The sequence below is a fragment of the Triticum dicoccoides genome, chromosome 3B (genome assembly GCF_002162155.2).
Source record: "Triticum dicoccoides isolate Atlit2015 ecotype Zavitan chromosome 3B, WEW_v2.0, whole genome shotgun sequence".
Lineage (NCBI taxonomy): Eukaryota > Viridiplantae > Streptophyta > Magnoliopsida > Poales > Poaceae > Triticum > Triticum dicoccoides.
The window spans coordinates 552,696,141-552,708,424 of NC_041385.1; positions in this window are offsets into that span (position 1 = coordinate 552,696,141).

A 12,284-nucleotide genomic window follows, 5' to 3' on the forward strand; every position below is an offset into this window, starting at 1 on the left:
GACAGATCGGTTTTTTCCAATCAGGTGCTTATAGAGCCCCCAGTGCGGCCTTCCGAACACCAGGGGCTGCGCCTACCTTTCTTTTGTCAAACTCCTACGGCTAAGTGAGGGTGATAAAGCCTTATAGTCTGATTGCCTGGTTCGTTGCGCTGAACACCTCCTTCAAGGACCCAAAATTGGGGTAAAGAGTGTTCAGGTTTATCCCGAACACACCCGTACTTCCTACATGGGGGCAAAAGTCGAAGACTGGCCAACTCTCAGGATTAATATATAAAACGGCCGCACAGGAGGTAAAATTTTCAAAATAACAGGCATTATACTACATAAACGACCTTGTTCAATAATACAAAGGATAACATGAATGCATTCACGGGAATATAATATCCTTGGCACATTGCTCCACTATAAGGCAGGATCCTTTCAGGACACTGCCATAATATAACTCGGGCTTGCGGTGTTCCTTCCCCTCAGGCGGTCCCTCGATCATCATCTTTACAACATCCATCTTCGCCCAGTGCACCTTGGCGCGGGCTAAGGCTATTCGCACGCCTTCCATACAGACTGACCGCTTGATGACTTCAAGTCAAGGGCAGGCACTTACAAGCCGCTTCACGAGCCCGAAGTAGCTGTTGGGAATCGCCTCGGCGGGCCATAGCTGGATAATTAAATCCTTCATGGCTAGTTTGGCCGCCCTATGCAGCTCGACCAACTGTTTCAGTTGATTGGCAAAGGGGCACTGGATGCTCTGGCGCCAGATATTGCGACCAGAAGAGCTTCTACATAGAGCTCCCTTCCTCGGCCTGGTAGAATTGTGCGGCATCAGATATGCTACGCGGAAGTTCCACAAACACCCCTGGAGAAAACCGAATTCGGATTATTGACATTATTTTCTTCCTTTAAATATTTGCTTTGCATAGAAAAAGCCTTACCCGCCGGGATCTTTCTAGCCTCTTGGATTTCCTGAAGGGTGCCTTGGGCTTCGCCCCGGGCATCGTGTGTGGCTTGATGAGCCATGGTGAGTTCGGACTCTTTCTCCGTTAAACTCTGCTTTAAGGTCTCACATTTCTTCATGGCCTCTTGGAACTCTTGCTAAACTTCAATATCGTGCTTTTCACGAAGAACCTGCTCTGTGGCTGCCTTCTTCTCGGCCTCGGCCACTGCCTTTATAAGAGCCTCGACTTCGGCCGTCGCTCCTAGAACACATCATGAATTTTTTTTGTCATACTCAATTATTCATTCATACCGAATACAAATGAGGTATTTCTCATACCTTGGTTACCCTCCAACTGCTTCTTCACTTGGACGAGCTCTTCTTCGGCTCGCTCCAGACTCTGCTTCAGTCCAGAGATTTCCGCAGTATGAGAGGTGGCAGTCACTACAGACGTCTGCTTGAAAAAAGAGAGGGAGAGGTATTACAAGGCCAGTCTCCTGCGAACATATATTTGATCCTCTGTCCGGCTTTTCCTTCCGAACACCAAACAGTGTATCAGGGGCTACTATCTATACTATGACACTCTTTAAAACCTCACAACATACCTCAAAGCCCGTTATAAGGCTAATGCAGGCTTTAGACAGCCCGCTTTCAGCAGACTGAATCTTCTCAATCACCGCACCCACAAGGGCACGTTGTTCTTCAACGATGGAAGCATTCTTCAGCGCTGCTGATAAGATATCTGGCACCTCTGGTTGGGCAGAGGTCACTGGTGGAACAGGCGCACCCCCTTCTGTCGAAGGAGGTTGCCCGCATGATTCCGGAGCCGTGTTGGTCTCTGGAACTGTGTCCGGCTAGGTGCCGAATTCAAGATAGCCCCCGCCATCAATGTCCATGGGGGCCTTTTTACCCGTGTGACCAGCCGCCGAGGTTTGACCCTTTGGCGCCACCTTGACGGTCCCCAGTTCCTCTTTGGCCTGGGTCCCTTGGGGACGATACCTCGGTGTCGTCAACGTGTTTTGGGGAGGAAGCCGTCGGGGGCGTCCGGCTATCCATAGCGTCCGAGCCTAGTGAATCCTCCGATGAGGATTACTCGGTGCGGGACTGGGCCGGACTGCAAAAAAGGCGTGATTCAATGCGTTTACGCTACCCGATAGTAAATGTAGATATACAAATGTGTCCGAGTTTTATATACTCACGAATTAACCATGGGCTGGACCCTGGGATCCCACTATGTGTTGCTGTCGGTGGTGGTGTGGGGTTCGTCTGCAAAGGGTTTTTTTCCCTTCTTAAGTGACTCGGCCTCCAAGCGTGTGGAGGCCATCCTTTTCTTTCTCCCCCTCGCTGGGGGAGATCGGATTTCCTCCTCTTCCTCGTCCTCTTTGGAGGAGGAGTGGGCCTCGGAGCCCTCGAAAACTATGTCCGACATACCCTGGCGATGAAGGCCGCCCCTGGTCTCTTTGGCCTCTTTCTTGGCTTTCTTCTTCGGTGCCTCGTAAGGTGCCGGGACCAGCATCTTCGTCAGAAGCAGGCCGGCTTGTTCTTCTGGTAGCAAGGCCAGGCAATAGATCCGCTCTGCCTTCTTCGTCCAGCCGTAAGAGAGTTGTTGGAAAATATGTTAGGTGTTTCCTTTGGAGTATGCGGATAAAGCGTACGATTTTCCAACATACGAAGACTTACCGAACTCGCAGGTCAGGACAATTTGTACCCGCGGTCTTTGGTTGAGTTCGACCATGATTTGCCGGACTTAAAGAGCACCTTCCAGATGTCTTCGTGCGATGAGCCGAAGATCCCTAGTAGGGTCTGGTGCTTGGTCGGATTGAATTCCCATAAACTGCAAGCCCTGCGTTGACAGGGGAGAGTCCGGCAAACTAACATCACCTGGACTACGTCGACAAGTTTGATGTTCTTGTCTTCCATGCTCTTGATACGCGTCTGGAGCACCGCCAGCTCATTTGGTGAAGACCAGTTCGGCCCCTTTTTGGGCCAGGACGTAAGCCGCAATGGAGCTCCGGATCGAAATTTGGGAGCCGCGACCCATTTTGTGTCGCGTGGCTCAGTGACATAGAACCACTGTTGTTGCCACCCTTTGACGGAATCATTGAAGGTACCTGATAGCCATGTGACGTTGGGCATCTTGCTCACCATGGCTCCTCCGCACTCGGCGTGCTCTCCGTTCACCACCTTGGGCTTCACATTGAAAATCTTCAGCCATAATCCAAAGTGTGGAGAGATGCGGAGGAAGGACTTACACACGATGATGAACGTCGAGATGTTGAGGAAGGAATTGGGGGATAGATCATGGAAATCGATCCCATAGTAATACATAAGGCCGCAAACGAATGGGTGGAGGGGAAACCCTAGCCCGCGGAAAAAGTGAGGGAGGAATACAACCCTCTTGTGGGGTTCCGGAGTAGGGACAATCTGTCCCGCCGTCGGAAGGCGGTGGCCGATCTTCTTGGCCAGATACCCGTCCTCCTGAAGTTTCTTAATATCCTTCTCCTGGACGGTAGAGGCCATCCACTTGCCTCCTCCTCCAGATCCGAACATTTTCGGAGAGCCTTTGTGGGCAGAGAGGGAGAGAGCTTGGGCGTTGGAGCTCAAGAATGGGTGAGCAGAAGAAGAAGAAGACGTGGGTGAAAAGAGGGGTAACCCTTATCTCTTTATAAAGGAGGCAAAAGTCATGCGCCTCCCCACTTGCCATAGGAACTCGCTTATTCCCCAAGCGCCGTGCTAATGGCGTGGTTGGGTTACCCACACCCGTATGGATGAGAATCCCGTGATAAGGGGACACGATCTCTGCTTCGACAAGATGTGCTAATAAAAACCGCCTCACAAGATGTGTAGTAGTAGGTTGAGAAAACGGTTCGAATAATGACCGGACCACGACGTGGTGTCATGCTATGGAAAATCTGTCAGCAGGTTAGACTCATGGAATATTGTACTCTCTAGGGTGGTATGTGGAAATTGTTTTGTAGAGCCGGACACGATTCTTGTGTTCAAGATATACTTTGGAGTATTCAGAGAAGGAACCCGCCTTGCAATGCCGAAGACAATCTGCGCGCCGGACTAATCGTCATTGAAGCCTGGTTCAGGGGCTACTGAGGGAGTCCTGGATTAGGGGGTCCTCGGGAAGAACAACACAAAAGACACAGGGTTTATACTTGTTCAGGCCACCATTGTGGTGTAATACCCTACTCTAGTGTGTGGTGTAGTGGATTGCCTCTTGGGCTGATGATGAACAATACAAGGAAGAACAACCTCGCGAGGGTCTGTTCTTGTGGTGGTGTTTCCCCTTTGGAAGGGTTGGTTTTAGATGCCTATCTTGTCTTCATCTTCCTCTCCCGCCTGTCTACCCTGTGGGCGGCTAGTCCTATTTATAGGCGAAGGCCCTGGGTGGGAAGGGCGCCAACAATTGGCCAATTTGAAGGGGAACATCTAGTACACTTATCCTGACTAAAGTTGGTCCTCGCCTGTCAAAGGCTCTGGTGGTGACGCCGACTTGGGCTCCATGGTGACCTCCATCCTGCCGTTGGACTGGTCTTGGTCTTTTTGCACCGAAATGGATGCCTTTTCTTCAAGCTCTCGCCTGCGCTTGCTCCCCTTGCACCAAAGAGGAAAGAAGGACACTGCGAGGGCTGGCGCCCTTGGTCGTCATGGCTTGCGTCATGGGCACCTCTCGAGGTACCCCGCCTTGAACTCTCTGCCTCCTCGTGAGCCAGCCTAACGAGGCCGTGCCTGAGGAAGCTCCTTGTCATCCGCCCCGCGAGGCTTGGCCCCTCGCGAGGGTCTTGAGCTTGTGCTGATGAAGATGGGCCATGCTGGGCCCCCTTTGAGCCACGCCGCAGGCCGCAGGAAGGCAAGTCTGGGGACCCCCGTTCCTAGAACACCGACAGTAGGCCCCGGGCCCAAGGCGCGCCTGGACTTGGCTGAGCAGAGAGGCGAAAGGGCGAGTGCGAAGCGTCACGGGCCCTAATAGCCTGCGGCCTTGGGCGCCGCGTGGCGGTTGATTGGACGTGGGCGGCTCCGCAACCGCACGAGTCGATAAGGAGCGGCATCTGCCCTCTGCCTCCTTTGCTTTCTCCAGTTGCTGCTCAGATCCCCTTTCTTGCGCCTCTCCTTCCTTCCTTCGGAATCTCCAGATCTACTCCACCCGCGCGCCCTAGCCAGACATGGCGCCTCGCGAGGCCCCGGCCAGAGCTTGGTACTCGTCCGCCCTGGACTCGCCGAACGTGTCGGAGGCGACCCTTGCCCGGGTGCGCCAGTTGGCAGTGGCGCAGGGCATCGACGGGGCGAAGGTGTTCAAGGCCGGCTCTGCCCTCCCTAAGGGCCAAGGAAGCACCTTCTATCCGCTCTTCGTGAGCGCCATTGTCACCGGTCTGGTGCCTCCCTTCTCTGAGTTCTTCTTTTCCGTCCTCTACCATTACAACCTTCAAGCCCTGCATCTCCACCCCAACTCTGTCCTCCTTCTGGCAATCTTCGCCTACTATTGCAAGGCTCACGTGGGGGTGAAGCCCTCAATGGCCCTGCTGTGCCACTACTTCTACCTCTGGCCCTCTCGCGGTTCCGTCTCTGCGTGTGTGAGCTTCGTCGCGTACGGCAGCTCCATCACCATTTCGAATCCCGGGAAAAGGATTGAGGGCTTCAGGAGCAAGTGGGTCTTGGTTGATGCTGGGCGCGTCCACCCCCGACTGGCCTTGCCCACGGGGCTCCCCTCGAGCTCCGACGACTGGTCTCTTGTGGAGCTTGCGGATCCACGCGCAAGGCTGGTGTTGGAGAAGATGGATGCGGATCTGAGGCCGGCCAGCATGGCGGCGACGAAGCTGACTGGTGCCTCACTGCTGAGGGAGTTCCTGGAGCATCAGCTGGCCACACTTCGTCGGTACTCGCTTCCGATGTGGAGGCCCCACCCGAGCCCCGCGGTCCTGGACGATGAGGATCTGGTCGCGGTCCTCCAGTCTTTGGTCGGGGGAGACGTGGCAAGGTTGGAGGACGCTCCGACGCCCCTGTTCCTTCGTGAGGACTAGGAGCAGGTTGTGGGCTCCATGCCCATCCTCAACGGGGACGGGCCTGTGCCTGCGGAGGCTCCCGAGGACCTGGTGGACGTATCCTCTGGCGACTCCAGCGAAGAGAGGGAGGAAAGGGAACGGGAAAAGGGGGCTGACTCCGAGGCAGAGTCAAGGGCTCCACCTCCTCGGTGCAAGTCCCGCGCTTTCCGCCTCTCTCTGAGTGACGACGATGAGGGTGATGTCGAGCAGGGCGCCGGGAGCCTTCCCCCAGTCCGCCCCAGCCCCCAGGCGATCCGCAGGCGCCCCAGCTGCACCTGCGCTCCTTGAGGCCGATCCTTGCAACCGGCTCTCGGGCTTCAAGTACGGCCGGAGGCTGCTCGAGTCTGCGGGCGACGACTTGTAAGTGCTTGATCCCTGTCTTGTTTCTTGTTTCGTCGCTGAGGCTTGACGCCCGTATCTCCCGGCTAGGCCGGCGCCCACGGCAGAGAAGCCGAAGGGGGCTCCTGAGACTCCATCCGCGGCAGCGCCTCCGCTCGCGAAAGAAGATGAATGTGACGTGCGGGCCTCTCCTGCCTAGGCGTCCCTGCCGAGCCGGCTGGGGCGAGCTCGGCTCCTATGGCCCTGGCTACCCCTGAGGCGCCCCCGTTTGACGCCGTCGCCACAGCCGCTGGGGCGCAGCAGGCTCCGCCTCAGGACACCGTGGTCACGCTGCCGCCTTCTCCTCCTACTCCGCCGACCGCTGCTTCCCCATCTCCTCCTACTGTCCTGGATCGTGCTGCTGTTGAACTGGACTGTCTGCGGCGGGATCTTCTGAGCGTCGACCCTTGTTTGGTGGCCGGACGCTTGGAGCTAGCCTCTGGCTGGATTCGCTCCGATGCTTCGATTCAGGCGGCGCTGGTCCAGGCCTCGACGGCCTGCGACGAGGAGAAGCAGGCCGTCCTTGGGGCGAAGGTTTCCCACGACGCCGCCTTGGGGGAGGCGGCTAATGCCCTAGGTCGTTGCGAGGTGCTGGAGGGCGAGCTGAAGGGCCTGCAGGACCGACTCGCCGAGGAGACTCGCCTTCGCCTAGAGCAGGAGGACAGCATGAAGGATCGCGAGGCGGCCATCAAGGACTGGGATGCCAAGATCAAGAAGCGCCGTGACCGCCTAGGCGCGCTGGAGCAAGAGCTGGAGGTGAGGAAGGTTGAGTTGGACGGCAAGGCACGGGTTCTTGCCGAGGATCGTGTGGCCTTTGCGGAGATGGAGGAGAAGGCCCGAGCTTCACTGAAGACGCTTTATGAGAGCGGCCTGGAGAGCCCGCTGGCCGGCGAGGAGGACGGCCCCGCTAAGCTGCTTCCTTTCCTGGTTCGTGCCCTTGACGATGTCGCCCTTGGCCTCGGCCCTACGGCTGAGGCCGAGGCATGCATCTTGTCTTCCGCGGCACTGACGCGGGTGTTCACCTACATCTATCTTCGGGACCCCAACGTCGACCTCGACAGCCTGCTGGAGCCGGTGAGTGGCGAGCATGCCGCTACCGCTGCTGAGGCTGTTAAGGGTCGTGCGGAGGCTCTGCTGGGGAAGTTCCGGGCCTTCAGCACCAGGCCGAAGCGGAGCGCTGCAAGCCCAGCAGCTCCACAAGGCGAACCCGCTCCGCGCAACTTCACGGCCGGCAAGTGACTCCGTTGTGGCTCCCGCCCTGCTTTTAGTTTCTGCACATGTATCAGGCCTCGGGGAGGCGTTAAGACTTGCATTTGGTGCTGTAATAACAGTATGGACTGTAATATTTTCTTTTGAATTCCTTGAAATTTGCGTTATTTCCTTCCTACTTGCTTGTGTCCTATGCTGGCAGAGCCCGGCCCCGTGCATACCTCAGCCGCCGTTAGCCCCGACCGGAAACCAGGACGGGACCAAGGAGTGAGGGGCTACGTGACAAGTTAGGCTCCTGAGTCGCGATGCTCAGGAGTCCCCCTTGGCGCCCGAACAACAAGTAGGCAGGTGAGATGTGGGGGTGGATCTACCGTTCTACGTCTGCAGAGCCCGGCCCCGCACGTACCTCAACCGCCGTTAGCCCCGACCGGAAACCAGGACGGGACCAAGGAGTGAGGGGCTACTTGACCAGTTAGGCTCCTGAGTCGCGATGCTCAGGAGTCCCCCTTGATGCTCAAACGGCCTTCATACCTTGGCTCCGCTCAGGGAGGGACGCGTGACAAACCAGGCCCGAGAAGGCCTGGCTGGGTGGCGTGCGCCTGGGCGTGACCCAGGCGTAGCCCCCGTGCCCAGCCCCCTCGCGCGGCACTCCCGAGGGGAGGCGTTGCGATGAGGCTGGACAGTGAGCTCTGGGCTCCCTAAGGTTGATGCGGCCCGGGGGCCACCCTCAGTTGTTTATCACCAGCCCGGAGCATAGCGCTTCCGTATGTGTACGGGCATAGCCGCTCCTCGGCAGTGTCGTCAGCCAGCACGGAGCATGGTGCTTCCACTGGTGAGTGGGAGGGGGCTGCCCTCCGGGAGGAGCCCCCGGGGCGTGTACAGCCCCGCCCTGACACGTGGCCGGCACGGTAGGGCTTGACGAGGTGTATCTGGGCACCCGTGAGCCAGCGCGGGACTCACGGGGCCCTACCTCAAGGCGGGTTGCGCCTGGCTCTAGGCCTTATCTTGGAGTGTGTTCCTGCAAATTTGGCTAGATGCCGATGCTCTATGTCCTTGGGTCCCGGCTCTCGGGCTGGTCTCAGCCGTCGCTGGTATGCCGGGGCGCGATGCCGTGGGCAGACCAAAGGGTGAGGGCCGGAGAGCCGGTAGGAGCCCTGAGTCACGATGCTCAGCCACCCCCCCTTTAACGCGTAAGCTGGGTTAGATGTTGAAACTCTACGCCCTCGGGTCCCCGCTCTCGGGCTGGTCTCAGCTGTTGCTGGTGTGCCTGGGCGCGATGCCGTAGGCAGACCAGAAGGTGAGGGCCGGAGAGCCGGTAGGAGCCCTGAGTCGCGATGCTCACGCACCCCCCCTTTAACGCGCAAGATGGGTTAGATGTCGAAACTCTACGTCCTCGGGTCCCGGCTCTCGGGCTGGTCTCAGCCGTCGCTGGTGTGCCGGGGCGCGATGCCGTGGGCAGACAAAAGGGTGAGGGCCGGAGAGCCGGTAGGAGCCCTGAGTCGCGATGCTCAGGCACCCCCCCTTTAACGCGCAAGCTTGCGACATGCAGGAAGAAAGAAGGTACCATGGACCGGCACCAAATAACAAGCATGACGGGTCGAAAACATGGCCCTAAGATAAATGCAAGAGGGGTACATGCCACTGGGTCTGACCCGAGCGGCTTGGGGATAATGCAGCCCGAGGGGTGCCCCCAGCAGAGTGAGCTAAGAACATGAAATAAAAAAGATACACGCCACAGGGACGGACCCACACGGCCTGGGAATAATGCAGCCCTGGGGGCGCTCCCAGCTGGAAATGAAACTAGAAAGATGTCACCTGATGACGCTGAAGATGAAGGGGTGTTGATGCAGCAGACTCGGTGGGCTGCGGGAGCAGATCCTCACGAGCCCCCAGGCCCTGGGGCCTCAGGAGGCTCCGGAGGCGCTGGTGGCTCCTCACGGACCATCTCCATCTCCACCAGGGATGCGGAACGCCTGACCTCTTGGGCCTCCAAGATGGCCCTCATGACGGGCCGGTATGCAGCAGCCGCGTTCGACGAGCCGTAAGGCATGCGAACATATCTGTGGGGCGGGCCCTCGCAGCGTCCCACTCGCGAAGGCCAGAGGCGCTCCTAAGACGCGGCCTGGTTGAGCCCTGGTATGTCGATGCAGACGCGCAGCCCACCATCCTCGCCTGGATGGGGGGCCACAGCGGGCAAGCGGCGGCTGCCTCTCATGACCCTTGACTCCTGTAGCTCCTGAATGGCCTTACTGACGAACTCCTAAGGGTTTGGCCCTCCTTGCCTTGCTCCTTCTTGATGGAAACGAGCTTTGAAGCACGCCTCCACGTGGTGCCCAAGCGCCTCCCTCGTGATCTTGGCGAGGTCGATGGCCCTCTAGGGGAGAGCCCCTGAGCCCTGCCTGAGGAGGGCACCGGGCGCGCTTCCCTATGCGATGGCAGGGGGTTCCCCCTGAGCAGGCGCGGGCCCAGAGGGACCTGCCTCCTGAGGGGCCGGGCCGGTCGATGTCTTCTTCTTCTTGGGGGCGGCCTCGGGAAGCCTCCTGCTTCCGCGATCCGGGTCTTCCAGTGATGCGGCCTGAAAGGCTCTCTCCATGGAGCAAACTGCGTCTCTCTCTTCGCAGGGCACCATGATGACCCCGCCACTTCCTGGCATCTTGAGGACGTTGTAGCCATGGTGGGTTACGGCCATGAACTTGGCAAGTGCTGGGTATCCGAGGATGGCGTTGTACGGCAGGTGAATGTGGGCGACGTCGAAGTCGATGAGCTGAGTGCGGTAGTTGTCGCGCGCCCCGAAGGTGACAGGGAGGCGGACCTGCCCAATCGGGACCGTGGAGCCGTCGGTGACTCCGAAGAAAGGCTTGGTGGGCTGAAGCTGACTGTAGGGTACTTGGAGATTGTTGAATGTTTCCACGGATAGGACGTTGAGCCCTGCCCCGCCATCGATGAGGGTCTTGGTAACTAGCACGTTGCTGATGATTAGGGAACAAAGCATCAGGAGGACTCCGGCTGTGGCCGCGCACTTGAGCTGATCCGCTGAGCTGAACGTGATGGCGCATGCCGACCACCTGAGAGGGTGCGTGGCCTCGAGCTTGGGGAGGACTGCATTCACTTCGCGGGCGAACTGCTTGAAGATGCGCTGAGAGGCTGGGGCTTGAGCTCCGCCTAGGATGCAGGCGATCGCACGTGGTTCCTGGAAGCCCCCAGCCACTTCGTCCTGATGACGGTCCTCATTTCTCCTTGGCTGCGGCGGTAGCGGAGGGAGTCCTGCGTTACCTTGCGGGCGATCCTCGCGAGGCTGATCCCTCCAGCCTCCGTCGCGAGGCGGGTCCTGCCAGCGATCCTCACGAGGTTGGTCGCGCCACCCTTGACGTGGGCCGCGATCTTCCCAGCGTCATGCATTCCTTCCTCCTCCTCGTCTGTAGCCCCGGTCGTTGCGGTCGGGACGCCGGCCAGTCCATCCTTCACGCACGGCCCTGAGCTCTTGGCATTCATTGGTGTTGTGGGTGTGGAGGTCGTGGTACACGCAGTACCGACTGCCCTTGGAGGATTCAGGCTGATCTCTGCCCCGCTTGGTGTCTGGTTCTGCAGCGAGCACGGCAGCCCCCTTGCGCTTCACGTCCTTGGCCTTGGGCTTCTTCTCTTCAGGGTCTGCGGCAGACAATTCGAGGAGGGAGAGACGCCCTTCCTCAGCCCTGGCGCACTTGGTCGCCAGGTTGAACAGCTCCAAGGAAGTGCACAGATCTTCATGCATTGCAAGCTCCTCCTTCATTTTGACGTCCCGCACGCCGTCAGAGAAGACTGAGATGATGGCCTCCTCGGTCACCTTGGGAATCTTGAGGCGCGCGTTGTTGAAGCGCTGGATGTACTTCTGCAGGGTTTCCCCCGGTTGTTGCTTGATGCGGCGCATGTCGCTCACGGCGGGTGGCCGGTCGCGAGTACCCTGGAAGTTGGCGATGAAGCGGGTGCGCATCTCGTCCTAGGAGGAGATCGTGCCTGGGGCCAGTTCAGAAGCCAGGTGCGGGCCCCGTCCTTGAGAGCCATGGGAAACCAGTTTGCCATGACCTTCTCGTCTCCATTGGCAGCCTCGATGCCCAGCTCATAGAGCTGGAGGAACTCTACAGGCTCTGCCATGCCGTCGTAGCGAGGAGGCAGGTCTGGCTTGAACTTGCCGGGCCACGCGACCGTGCGTAGCTCGGTGGTGAAGGCGCGGCAGCCCGCTGTGGCCACAGGAGGCCTTGGAGGACGAAGGGCTCGGTCTTGTGGGTCTCCGTGCGCCACAGCTGGGTGCAGCGTGGGGTCTTGACGTGCTGGAGCAGGAGCATGGTCGGGACGAGCCGGTGCAGGGAGCGCTCGGGCAGCTTCTTGAGGGCGAGGGACCTCTTGGCAGCTCTGCTCCTGCCGCGCTGGTTCCTGATGGGGCGGGTTCCGCCCAGGGGCTGCGCGCCTTGGAGCCAAGGCGCCTTCTTGAGGGGGAGGCAGCTGAGGCACCCCAGGAGTTTCATTGCCCACGCATGGCGGGGCGCGGTGCAGCGAGAAAGATGGCGCGGGGAGCCCCCAGCGGCGCGGACGAGTTCGGCGACTCGGTCGAGCCACTCTTCGTAGATGTCGTCAACTGGGCAGTAGTGCAGGAGCTCGTTTGCCGCGATGAGCGCAGCTCGAGCCTCCATGGCCACGCGGGGTGCGCGGGATGAAGAACCAGCGGGGGTGAGCGAAGGCGT